The following is a 10,726-nucleotide window of genomic DNA, read 5'->3' as shown; positions in this document are numbered from 1 at the left end:
CCGATAGATGATAGAACGCTGCGGTTTGTAACCGGTTACTTACCGGTCGACCGGTGAGTTTCGTCGAACGCAACCTTTGTTTTACGATACTTCTTAGCCAACTTCAAAATAGAGGCGGTTATCAGTTCATGCCATGTGTATGTTTTTTTTCTTTTCTTTTTAGTAAAAAACAGAGAGGACTCAGCTCTGTCCATAGCGCTTTGCCTGTGATAATAAAATAAAATAAAACGTTGAATTCAGCAATTTTATTCAAAGTAATGCGCAGTTCCGCTGTAACCCATAATCTTAGTGCGCATCCAAGAACACTCAGTTTAATATAAGGTCTGAATTGGACTGATAGATTTACTCTGCGTTTGTTTTTATTCAGGTGAAATACCGACGTGTTAAGATTGAAGGCGCAAGGTAAGTGCTCCTTATTTTCAGTATTAAGAACGGTAATAATAGGCAGGACGCTATTGCTATTTTTAAACTTAAGTGTCTTAATTTTTAGTTTAAAGTTTACTTTGAAATATTCTTTCGAACTGGAATCGTTTTTCGTTGTACGCTCGAGTTCTTAATACTCTGAAAGAAAATTTTATTCTAAGATGAGAATGCTGATATTTCGGGGTTTTAAAAATGCAAAGTTATTATCGTGCACAAAAGTATTCAAAGTTCAAATTTTGTTATTACATTAATTTTTCATTTGATATTTTTCGTGGCAGTCTGTTAAATTAACATAAATAAAGCAAACTGTTTTTAAAAAAATATTTCGAACTATGTTTATGGTTTTTGGCTGTTCAGTGGCCAAAACCGACTTCGAGTATTGCGTATTACCATTTCGTTGATGTCCAGTTAACTTTTTCTTTAATGTAATTTGTATTGATATTTTTATTTTAAAGATGTATCGTGTCGAAAACCTGGACATACTATAGGGTGGAAACAAAAAGGCGGATTTTCTAAAATCAAACCGTAATACTGGGGGAATTGTCTTTTCATTAATGTACTGCATCCTAGGAAAAAGAGATGCAACTCGAAATTTGGGGAAGAAAATACTTGTAATTTGTTTAAAATACTCTTTCTTGCCACTAATTCCCAGACGGTTAGCTTAGATAACCGATGCGTAGTGACGTAAAAACTATAGGATCAATAGTGACAAATCACTAGAAATTTAGAATTTTAAAGAATGTTTCAAGCTTGAAGTATGCATTATTAATTTAGACAAGACTGAACAGTTAATATCGCATAACTTTTGTGCGTATTGTAATATTTCAACCTGAATAGTTTTAAAAAAATTGATAAACTCCTATTTCCTCCAAATGATTTTTGAGTTAACACCTCCCTTCCGGATTGCAATATACCGACATTAAAAATCTGAAAAAGTACGAGAAGATTCCTTCCGGTGCCCCCCCCCCCCAGAAACGGTAATATTCTGCATAAACGAAATGCCACCTTTCATTTAACCTAGACTTAAACGGTGCGTAACTAGCAGGTGTTATTTTAAGCACCTTTAAAACATAAAAACTCTATTGTTATGTATAGCGTGTCAAAACGGAAAAACTTAATAAGCACAGGTAAAATTGAGTAATATTTCAAAGGCAATTACTCCTACGTCAGAACCAAACTGATAAGTCATCTTGGCGAGTTTAAATTTATGTGTTATAGATATACTCTTTCAACCCTCCATATGTTTATCACTTAGCCTTTGCATTTAAAATATTTCTTTAACAAGACTTTTACTTTCTTTACTCAGTCTCATAAGTCTTATAGTAGGTCTGCCAATATTAATTTTTATTTTGTAATCTTTTAGTAGATTACACTAATCCCTTTTTCTATAGAGCAATTTAAAATTCATCTTTATTTAGGGCCATCTGAAAGCAGTTATCTACTCGTCGAGTCTCTTAAATTAATCCTTTGCAGCATTCAAGAAGCATAACGATTCGCACTCATATCTCACCCCGGGAAGAAAAGTTATAAAACTATAAATTTTGAAGAAAGAGTATTAATTTAATTTAAGATTTAATATTCTATCATAGCACAAAGCTCGAACAAAGTTAATTTACATATCTCGTGCGAGTTGGCGTGTAAACGATAGAAACAAGAGTAACACACCAAATTTTATAATTTGAAGAAACACTTTCGAACTCTGAGTACAGTCAAGTGCCCATACTTGGGACACTGCCCAAACTTGGGACGTTTTGCCGCATTTAGTTTTGGGGGCTAGTACACTTGTCAGTATTTCACTAGTAAGAAATGGTGTTACAGAATAAATGAATAGTTATCTTTTAAGGCTATGGGAGTTAAACTTTGATGCATCAGGTTTATGGTTTAATTCAAGTGATTTTGAAAATTCGAAAAAGTGTGCTATTTTTAAGAGCCATTATTTAAGTTCAGACAAGGTGTGGCAGTGACCATTTTTGATTTTTCTAATTTTTTATATGTCAAAGTAGGTCATGAGAAGTAAACATTCTGAAATTTTTAGTCTTCCACAAATTTTTTCGCTCCTTAAAAATTTCCAAATTTTGAGGTTTTGCAGTGCTTTTTTAGAAAAATTCTATAAGTCGCATTTCAGTGCGCTATAGCTCTCTACAGAAACTCCACCCCACGGTTATGTTTCTATTTATTGGTTGTACTGTATCTAGTGATGACTTCATAGTTATTTTGGTAGAGGGTTGTTGCTTTCTTCAGATAAGGGGTCGCAAAGTATGGATTTTATCCGTTTTCGCGCAAGTTGAACCTGCGTTATTTCCCCCCAAAAGCCGTCCCCCGAAAAAAATTCAACATATACTGAAAGTTTATACTATAAAGAGAGTAAATAGCACAAAATTTGAGGTTTAATTTTTTTTAGGAGAAAAATGCCCTGATATTTTTCAAATTTTCAAAAATTGTGCTTTTTTGATCACAATTAACTCAAAACAGGACACAAGTTTTACGCACGAGAAAAAGCATAAAACGAGCTACAAAAAATTCTCTAGAAAACAAGAGATCCTATGCTGTTTATTTTTTCCTGATTTACACATAGTCAGGTACCATAATATATAAAAGGTTTTTTTCCTAGTGATGCTGTTTTGAGTTAATTGCGATCAAAAAAGCAGAATTTTTGAAAAATATCAGGGCATTTTTCTCCTAAAAAAATTAAACCTTAAACAAATTTTGTGCTATTTACTCTCTTTATAGTATAAACTTTCAGTATATGTCAGTTTTTTTGGGGGAAATAACGCAGGTTAAACTTGCGCGAAAACGGATAAAATCCATACTTTGCGATCCCTTATCTGAAGAAAGCAACAATCCCCAACCAAAATAACTATGAAGTCACCATCACTAGATACAGTACAACCAATAAATATAAACATAACCGTGAGGTGGTGTTTCTGTAAAGAGCTATAGCGCACTGAAATGAGATTTATAGAATTTTTCTAAAAGCGCTGCAAAACCTCAAACTTTGGGAATTTTTAACGAGCGAAAGAGAATTTTTGGAAGGCTAAAAATTTCAGAATGTTCACTTCTTATGACCTACTTTGACATATAAAAAAATTAGGAAAATCAAATGGTCACTGCCAAAATTTCCGTTTTTGTCTGAATTTCAAAATAATGACTCTTAAGCATGAAGATAAGTTTGGTTACCTACGCTAACTCGGCAGCATTAGATTGAAGTTGTTGCGCATTTCATATCGGCTATGTACCTGTGTCTTATTTGAGGACTTTCATTTCCACTTAACTAATTCAGTTTAACTTATTTCTTTATTAGTTTGAGACATTGCACATAACTTGGGGCATCGTTCCAACTCACTTTTTATACTAAGGTATAAAAAGTATGTATGAGGAAAATTGACGAAATTGTGCATAATTGTATTAAGAAAAGTATAAATACAATTTTCATCAAAATGATTATTCTGATGGCAATGAATGTCCTACCATAATAGGACAGAAAAGTTGTAATTGTTAAAAAAATTGCTCATCTTTTGATGAGCAAAAGTTTTTCCAAAATATCACATGTTACTTATACTACACTGTAAAAAATCTCGGAAAACTCTCTGAATATACAAAAAAGTTTTCCGTAATACACAGATTCGTACGCCCTCCGCAGTTTTCTGCTATAATCAAAAACGTTTCCCGTTTAGCAAGAAAGTAAGAGTCGACGCATGCGCAGCTCTCACGGCAATTTTATAGTCCAGCAGCAAAACTAAACTGAAACTTTCGAAAGCACGCAATGAAAACAAGTGCTGACTCATGTATGCGAAGTAACACTCATCAAGGGGATTAGTAGAAGTTTTGTTCCTCGCATGAATTCACAGAAGATAATTTTAAAGTCTTATATTTTCTTGCATATGTATCGTCATGAGATTGAATTTGAAGCTATGTCACTTATTTTTAAGTACGAAGTGCAAATTCTCGACGCATGCTCGCGGAAGGAATACAAACTGAAATTTAAAACCAAATAACTGCCGAGAGGACGCCATCTAAATTCATTGCGTCGCATAACTTGTGTAGGTAATTCACTTTTTTCTTGGATACTTTTCTTCTTTCTACACCAAATGGGTAATTTTTGTTGGCAGAATTTTATTCTGTCATAAAAATCACCTTTTTGGTGACCAAAGCCTGCAAAAGACCACCACCGACGAATAGGTAAGTCGCTTTGCAACTCTATTACTTTAAAGAGATTTAGTTCATATAAATCTCGTTAAAAAAAAAACTATTTTCTTAAGTATTATTTTTTTGTTGTGAACTATTGCAATTTGAAAATATTTTACATTATATAGAACACATATTTAAAGTGCAAGTGTGTCTAGTTTTATTCTGTAAAATTTATGAATTGAAGATTATAAAAAAATTTAAATAAGTGTTATTGTGTACTTTGTTTTTATAGGTCAATCTCAGTTAATATTTGGCTGAACATTTATGTATCAAGCATTATGAATTAAATGTTATAATATGCAAATTGTCAGGTTTGATAGTTCGCCTTTAAGGTTGCATGTTTTCATTCTCTTGTAAACAGTGTAGCTAGATTGTATGAGGGGCATTAAACGGTATTTTGGACATTATGTAGAGTCGGTAACGTGACCTTTTTTTGCCATAACTTTTTAATTTACCGTTAGATTTGCAAATTATTTTAATTTGAGCTGGTGTGTTGGTAGGAAAAGATCAAAATAAAATAATATGCTAATCAAACAGTAAATTAAAAAGTTATGGCAAAAAAGGTCACGTTACGGACTTTATATAAATGTCAAAAATACCTTGGAATGCCCCATGAAGTAAAAAAAAAAAACTATCTCTTGTAATTAGGAACATAGTGCTTCAGTATTATCTAAATGACGATATCTCTTTAAATATTTGCATTAGCGAAACGCTTTAAATTAGTTAAATGTGTATTAATTTCTTTAACAAATAGATTCATATATGTATTTAAAAGTGTCTTCATTTTTTTCGTTTTACGAGCCTCAATTTTACCAAAAGCAAAAAAAAAAAAAATAAATAAATAAATAAAATAAAATAATTTTGTATTTTTACACCATATTAAAGTATTTGACTTATAATTTATATACTTTGATTTATAATGTATATGATGTTGCTTTTTCAAGGGGGGGGGGCGCTTCATAGCATTTTATGGGTGCACCATCACTCTTATGGTGGGGGGGGGGTATTCTTGTATATATGAAATGGAATAATCATGTAATAGAGTTCAATGTTTTAATAAATAAAATATATAATGCATTTTGCGCACACCGTAAAAATAAAATCAGTAACCTATTTTGAATAAGTATTTATATTTGTGATGAGATGGAAAAGGGCAAGAACAGAAGAATCAACCCGAATGGTTCCAGCAGGGGGACTTGGTGTCATATTTAAATTCATCAATTTCTCTGTTGGTACTTTTCGGTACACTTTGTTCGTCAGAGAAATTGACTTGAGGTGAACGAATTTAGGAACGCGAAGGGTAGGTAAGTCCTGTCAAATTTTATCCGAAGATAAAAGCTATCAAGTTTGATACAAGATATGTTTTTAAGTTCTGCATTAAAAATACAATATGTTGATAGTTTTGTCTTGAAAATATTGAGAGAAAAACTGAAGTTTAAGATTGTTTAACAAACAATCCCCACTTTTCAGAAGGTACCCCCACTCCAATTCCCCGACGATTTTGTGATTAGGAATGAAACTACTAGATTATTTCATAATTTTTCAAAAATTTATAACTGTGCATATGTTATGCTGTTAACCATGCTATTTGTCATTAGAAATTCCAAAAAAAAAAAAAAAAAAAATCCACGAATGATTCTAAAATTGCTTGTATCATTGCTCTTAGATATGAAAGAATTGAAACTGATATGGTATGCAATACTATAATAAAGAATTATATTTTAGAAAAAATAACGGAAAAAGGATTCCGAAATTCTCGGAAACGTTTTTGAAAATTGTTTGGAGAATTCCGAAATACTCGGAAACGTTTTCGAAACTTTCATGAACCACAGCTGCACAGAATACTCAGAAACATTTCTGGAAATTACGGAAAGAGGATTTCGAAATACTCAGAAACGTTTCTGAAAATTACAGAAAGAGGATTCCGAAATACTCAGACACGTTTCTGGACATTACAGAAAGAGGATTCCGAAATACTCAGAAACGTTTTTGAAACTTTCATGAACCACAGCTGCACGATATACTCAGAAACGTTTCCGGATTTTTTTTACAGTGTAATGAAAGTCTCAAAGTGTAGATGAGGCTAATTTATTTGAATTTCATGAAGAAATGAAAATGAATGAGGAACATGGGAGCTAAAAATTAGCTGCATTAAGAACTATTTGGGTTCAGTAACTGATTTTATGCTTCCAAATAGAGGGGAACGTGGAAACATTGCATTTAAACGAATTAAGAAGACTGGGGAGACATTCAATATTTTTAGAGGCAAGTATACAGTCTGAAATTCTTGAACCTTTAAAATTATATTTCTATCAAATGACATTTTCTTTATTTAGTTGTAAAATAAATTTCTTTAAAATGATGACTGATGTCCCAAACTAAAATTGCTGCATAAATGAAAGAAAAATCAAAATATTAAGTGTCCAAAGTTAGGGCGGTGGTTCCTTAACTTGAGACTATGAAAGCTTGTTTTATTTTGAAAGGTACTTATCTATACCTTGTCCTAAAGTGAAGTACTAAGGCACATCCTAAAGATAGAATACTTCGTTCGAAAGAAAAACATATCATTATGCTACTAAAGGTAACGGTACAAAACTGTCCCCACTTGACTGTATGCATTGTTAATTTTGACGACAGAACTAGAAATTGCAAATTTTTTTGCACGTATTGTATTTGAACTAAATCTCTTAAAGCTAACCTGTTGAATAAAACAAATTTTCTCACATTTTTAATTGTCATTTTCTTTACCTGGTTGCGATGTGTATAAAATGTAACACTTATTAGGAGACTCCTTCAGATCCTGTAGCGGGACAAAATTGCTCAACTTCTAACCATACAATTGCTGTAGTGCACTGTACTAGTTAGTGAGTATTCAGTAAAGGAAGATCGATTAAACATGCTCTTAGTTCATTTGATTCGATAGTATGCTTCTAGCATTCTGAAATGTTTCTAAAAAAGGAAAAGGACTAATTGTTTAGATTTTATTGCAATGTAAGCATTCAGTTTTATAACCAGATTAAAACTTGGAGCAAAGGCTTCTACATCTAACAACTGATGGATGAATTAGTTTCCTTTAATACACTCGTATGGTTACAGACTCATCTAATCGATAGTAGACAAGTACCAGCTTGAGCAATGCTCAATGACATTGTGTACGTAACTGATAAAGGAATAAATTCCAGAGAGTTAGCAAGTGATATTGAGTGAGTAGTTGTAGGTTTTTAGTTTTCATAATTTAGATCAGCATTAAATAGCCGACTAGTCGGGAGTAATATATCGCATACAGTAAAACCTGTAAAGTTGACCACCTGCCTATGTTGACCGCTTTTGTCAGGAACGGAATTAGTCTCATCTTATATAATGAAGGAAAACCTCTCTATCTTGACCACTAATGTACACCGAATTTGGTTTGGAGTATTGTGAAAAACCCTTTGTAAGTTGACCACTTGGTATTTTTTAAAACTTAATCAAGCAAATTATTTTATTTTTTATAGCTTTGCATGAATAACTTTAATACTTTAATGTATAGTTGCCAACTGCTCCGCAAAAATAGCTTAGCTCCGCAAAAAAGTTATCTTGCTCCGAATTTCCCTGTCGAACATTTTCAAGCATGGCATAGTGTTTAAAGCTGATTTTCTTTTGTTTTTATATTTTAGATATAGCCTTTTATACTCCGTTCAATGAAAACAGGTGTCAGTAGAAAAGTGCTAAATCTTTTCTTCCAGTTGCAATATTTTGTGGCAATTATGCTTAACAGTAAAGTTATTTATTTCTGGTGCAAAGGATTAAGAGATAAAACATTTTCATTTTCAACTGCCTTTATAAACCAGGAGAGTCCATCTTCTTGCTCTTTGTGTTATAAGTATTACGGTAAAATGGGTTCAAAAAGAAAACTAGTTTAACTTGAGGTTGATAAAAAAGCATGAAATATTAAAATTAACTGAAAAGGGGGAAAGCAAGAGAAAATTAGCTGACATATATGAAATTTCTAAAACTACATTGTCTAATATAGTAAAAAACAAGGGGGGAACAAAAATATTTGAATAACATTTTTAATTGTTTCAAAATAATGTTAAACAATGAGTGAGTTGAACAAAAAAAGTAAGTGTGAATTAGTCAAATGAATACATGATGCAAGAAATGATCAAAAAAAAACAAAATCAGCATTACTACCCTTTATAAGTTGACCACCTGTCTAAGTTGACCACCAAAGTACTGCACCGCAAGTGGTAAACTTACCCAGGTTTCACTGTACTTGGGTTTAAGTATGTTACATAAAATAAGCTTTCCAAGAAACCGTGGTATGTTGAGAAAAAACCGATTTCAACTGACTGGGTACAAAAGATTGAAAAACATTCATTTTAAAATTACATATACTTTGCGACCTATTTAGCAAAGTGATTATATTATGGGTTTCTGTCCCGCGTCCAAAACTACACCATGTAGAGTATAATTACAGCTCTCAGAAGTACAGACTCATAGCTTACATAGTTCTGAACCTTTTTTTTTTTTTTCAAATTATAAACCCAGAATACATTTGTATAGTTAGTTAGATTTCTTGTGTTTATAACCTGAAGCTAAAGCTACAACACAAACTAACCACAGCTGTCTCAAATTTAGACTCGCAGAGTTATTGAGCCTGAAACTCAAGGGCGAATCCTTGAAGTTTTCAAGGAGGGGGCAGTTGATTTTTTAACTGGCTTCTTACTGCGCATCTGATGCATTCCTACTGGAAAAGGAGGAGGGAGGACTGTCACAGTATTTTATCTAACACAACAAATGTCGAGATTATGCCAAGGAGGCTCCCGAAATTATTCCTTTCCTTTTCCATTAAAAGAGGTATTCTAAAATTAAGTTTTAGAATTATCGTTTTGTAACGATACCGTGGGAGTGTTTTGAAACACCCTCCCCAAACATAATGGAAGGTCGTCACAAACTGAGCTTTTTGATACCCAAATATCGAAGCATTATCAAGGGATAGCCACTAAACTCGTTATTTCTCTTAACACTACTCGAGACGTCTAAAATCACGTCTTCAAGACTAAAATTTTGCAAACTTCTTGTTTTCCAAACTTCTCAAATTACCGCCGACGATTGTCTACAATTTCCTTTTTGCAACTTCATAAATACATATTCTTCATTCGAAAGAAATAAGAACAAATTGAATATACCCAATAAGAACCAAATTTTCCCAATGTTTTTATGCACCCATTAGTGTATCGAACTAAAAATATTTTAATTCAAGAAAAAATCATTCAAGGTCCTTTTTTGATTAAGTTATCACATTGCTTTAATGAAAAATGAAGTGTTTTTATATCTTCTAACTGTAATAGTTTTTTTTTTCACTTTTTAGATGGCATTGACTGCTGCACAAAAACTAGGAATTTACTTACTGGGATTTGGAGTTGCTTTTCTTATTGGATGTGCTATTATGTTCTACGCAACGAATGCCCAAATCATGTGCATCATTTTAGTGATTGGATTCCTTTGTGGAGTCGCTGATTTCAATAGAGGCCAGTTAGCGCCAGCAGTTCAAGTATAAACATTTGTTCAATCCCTGTAATTCGATCCAGGCAGAACACATGGCATTTTAGCCACACGCAGTGTTTACTGATTTTAAACAGGATTTTAATAGTTTTTAAATGACAAATAAAAATATTTGACCATATTGATTTTTGAATTTCTTTTAACCCTCCAGCACTCGCGCCGTAAGCGAAATAATCATACTAAAAAGAAACCTCTTTTAGTTTGGCTATTTGATTAAGCCAAAGTATTTTGTGTATAGTGATTAGAATGAATAGAAAATGAAAAGTTTTGTACAAAAAATACATTTCCAAGATTTTTTTTTTTGGGGGGGGGGAATGAAAATTCCGCTGTCGAGCTCCCAGGTCAACTTGATCAGTTTTGTGGGAATAAATGCTATATAGCACTTAGCCTACGGAATAGAGGTCGGCAAGACTTTTTCCTTGAAATGCTTCTCTAAACAGTCGATAAGAAAAATAGATTATCCCTCAAATGTATTTTAGGATTCAGTAATGTTTTCGTTTATTCTCTTACTTTTAATAACACTAAATTGTGATATATCGGGTAAATTACTTCTATTGTTTGAATTTTA

At 32.5% G+C, this 10,726-nt stretch overlaps 1 long non-coding RNA gene across 1 annotated transcript; it reads left to right on the top strand.

Annotated features, from left to right (window-relative positions):
* Positions 1-268: 268 nt before the first annotated feature.
* On the top strand, positions 269-10,277 carry LOC129234592 (uncharacterized). Its single transcript, XR_008581555.1, has 2 exons — positions 269-402; positions 9,965-10,277. It is a non-coding gene; the product is annotated as an uncharacterized LOC129234592 (long non-coding RNA).
* Positions 10,278-10,726: the final 449 nt, after the last annotated feature.

Source organism: Uloborus diversus, chromosome 1 (genome assembly GCF_026930045.1).
Source record: "Uloborus diversus isolate 005 chromosome 1, Udiv.v.3.1, whole genome shotgun sequence".
NCBI classification, from domain to species: Eukaryota; Metazoa; Arthropoda; class Arachnida; order Araneae; family Uloboridae; genus Uloborus; species Uloborus diversus.
The sequence above is the reverse complement of the archived record's forward strand: the minus strand, read 5'-3'. Positions and strand labels throughout refer to the sequence as shown.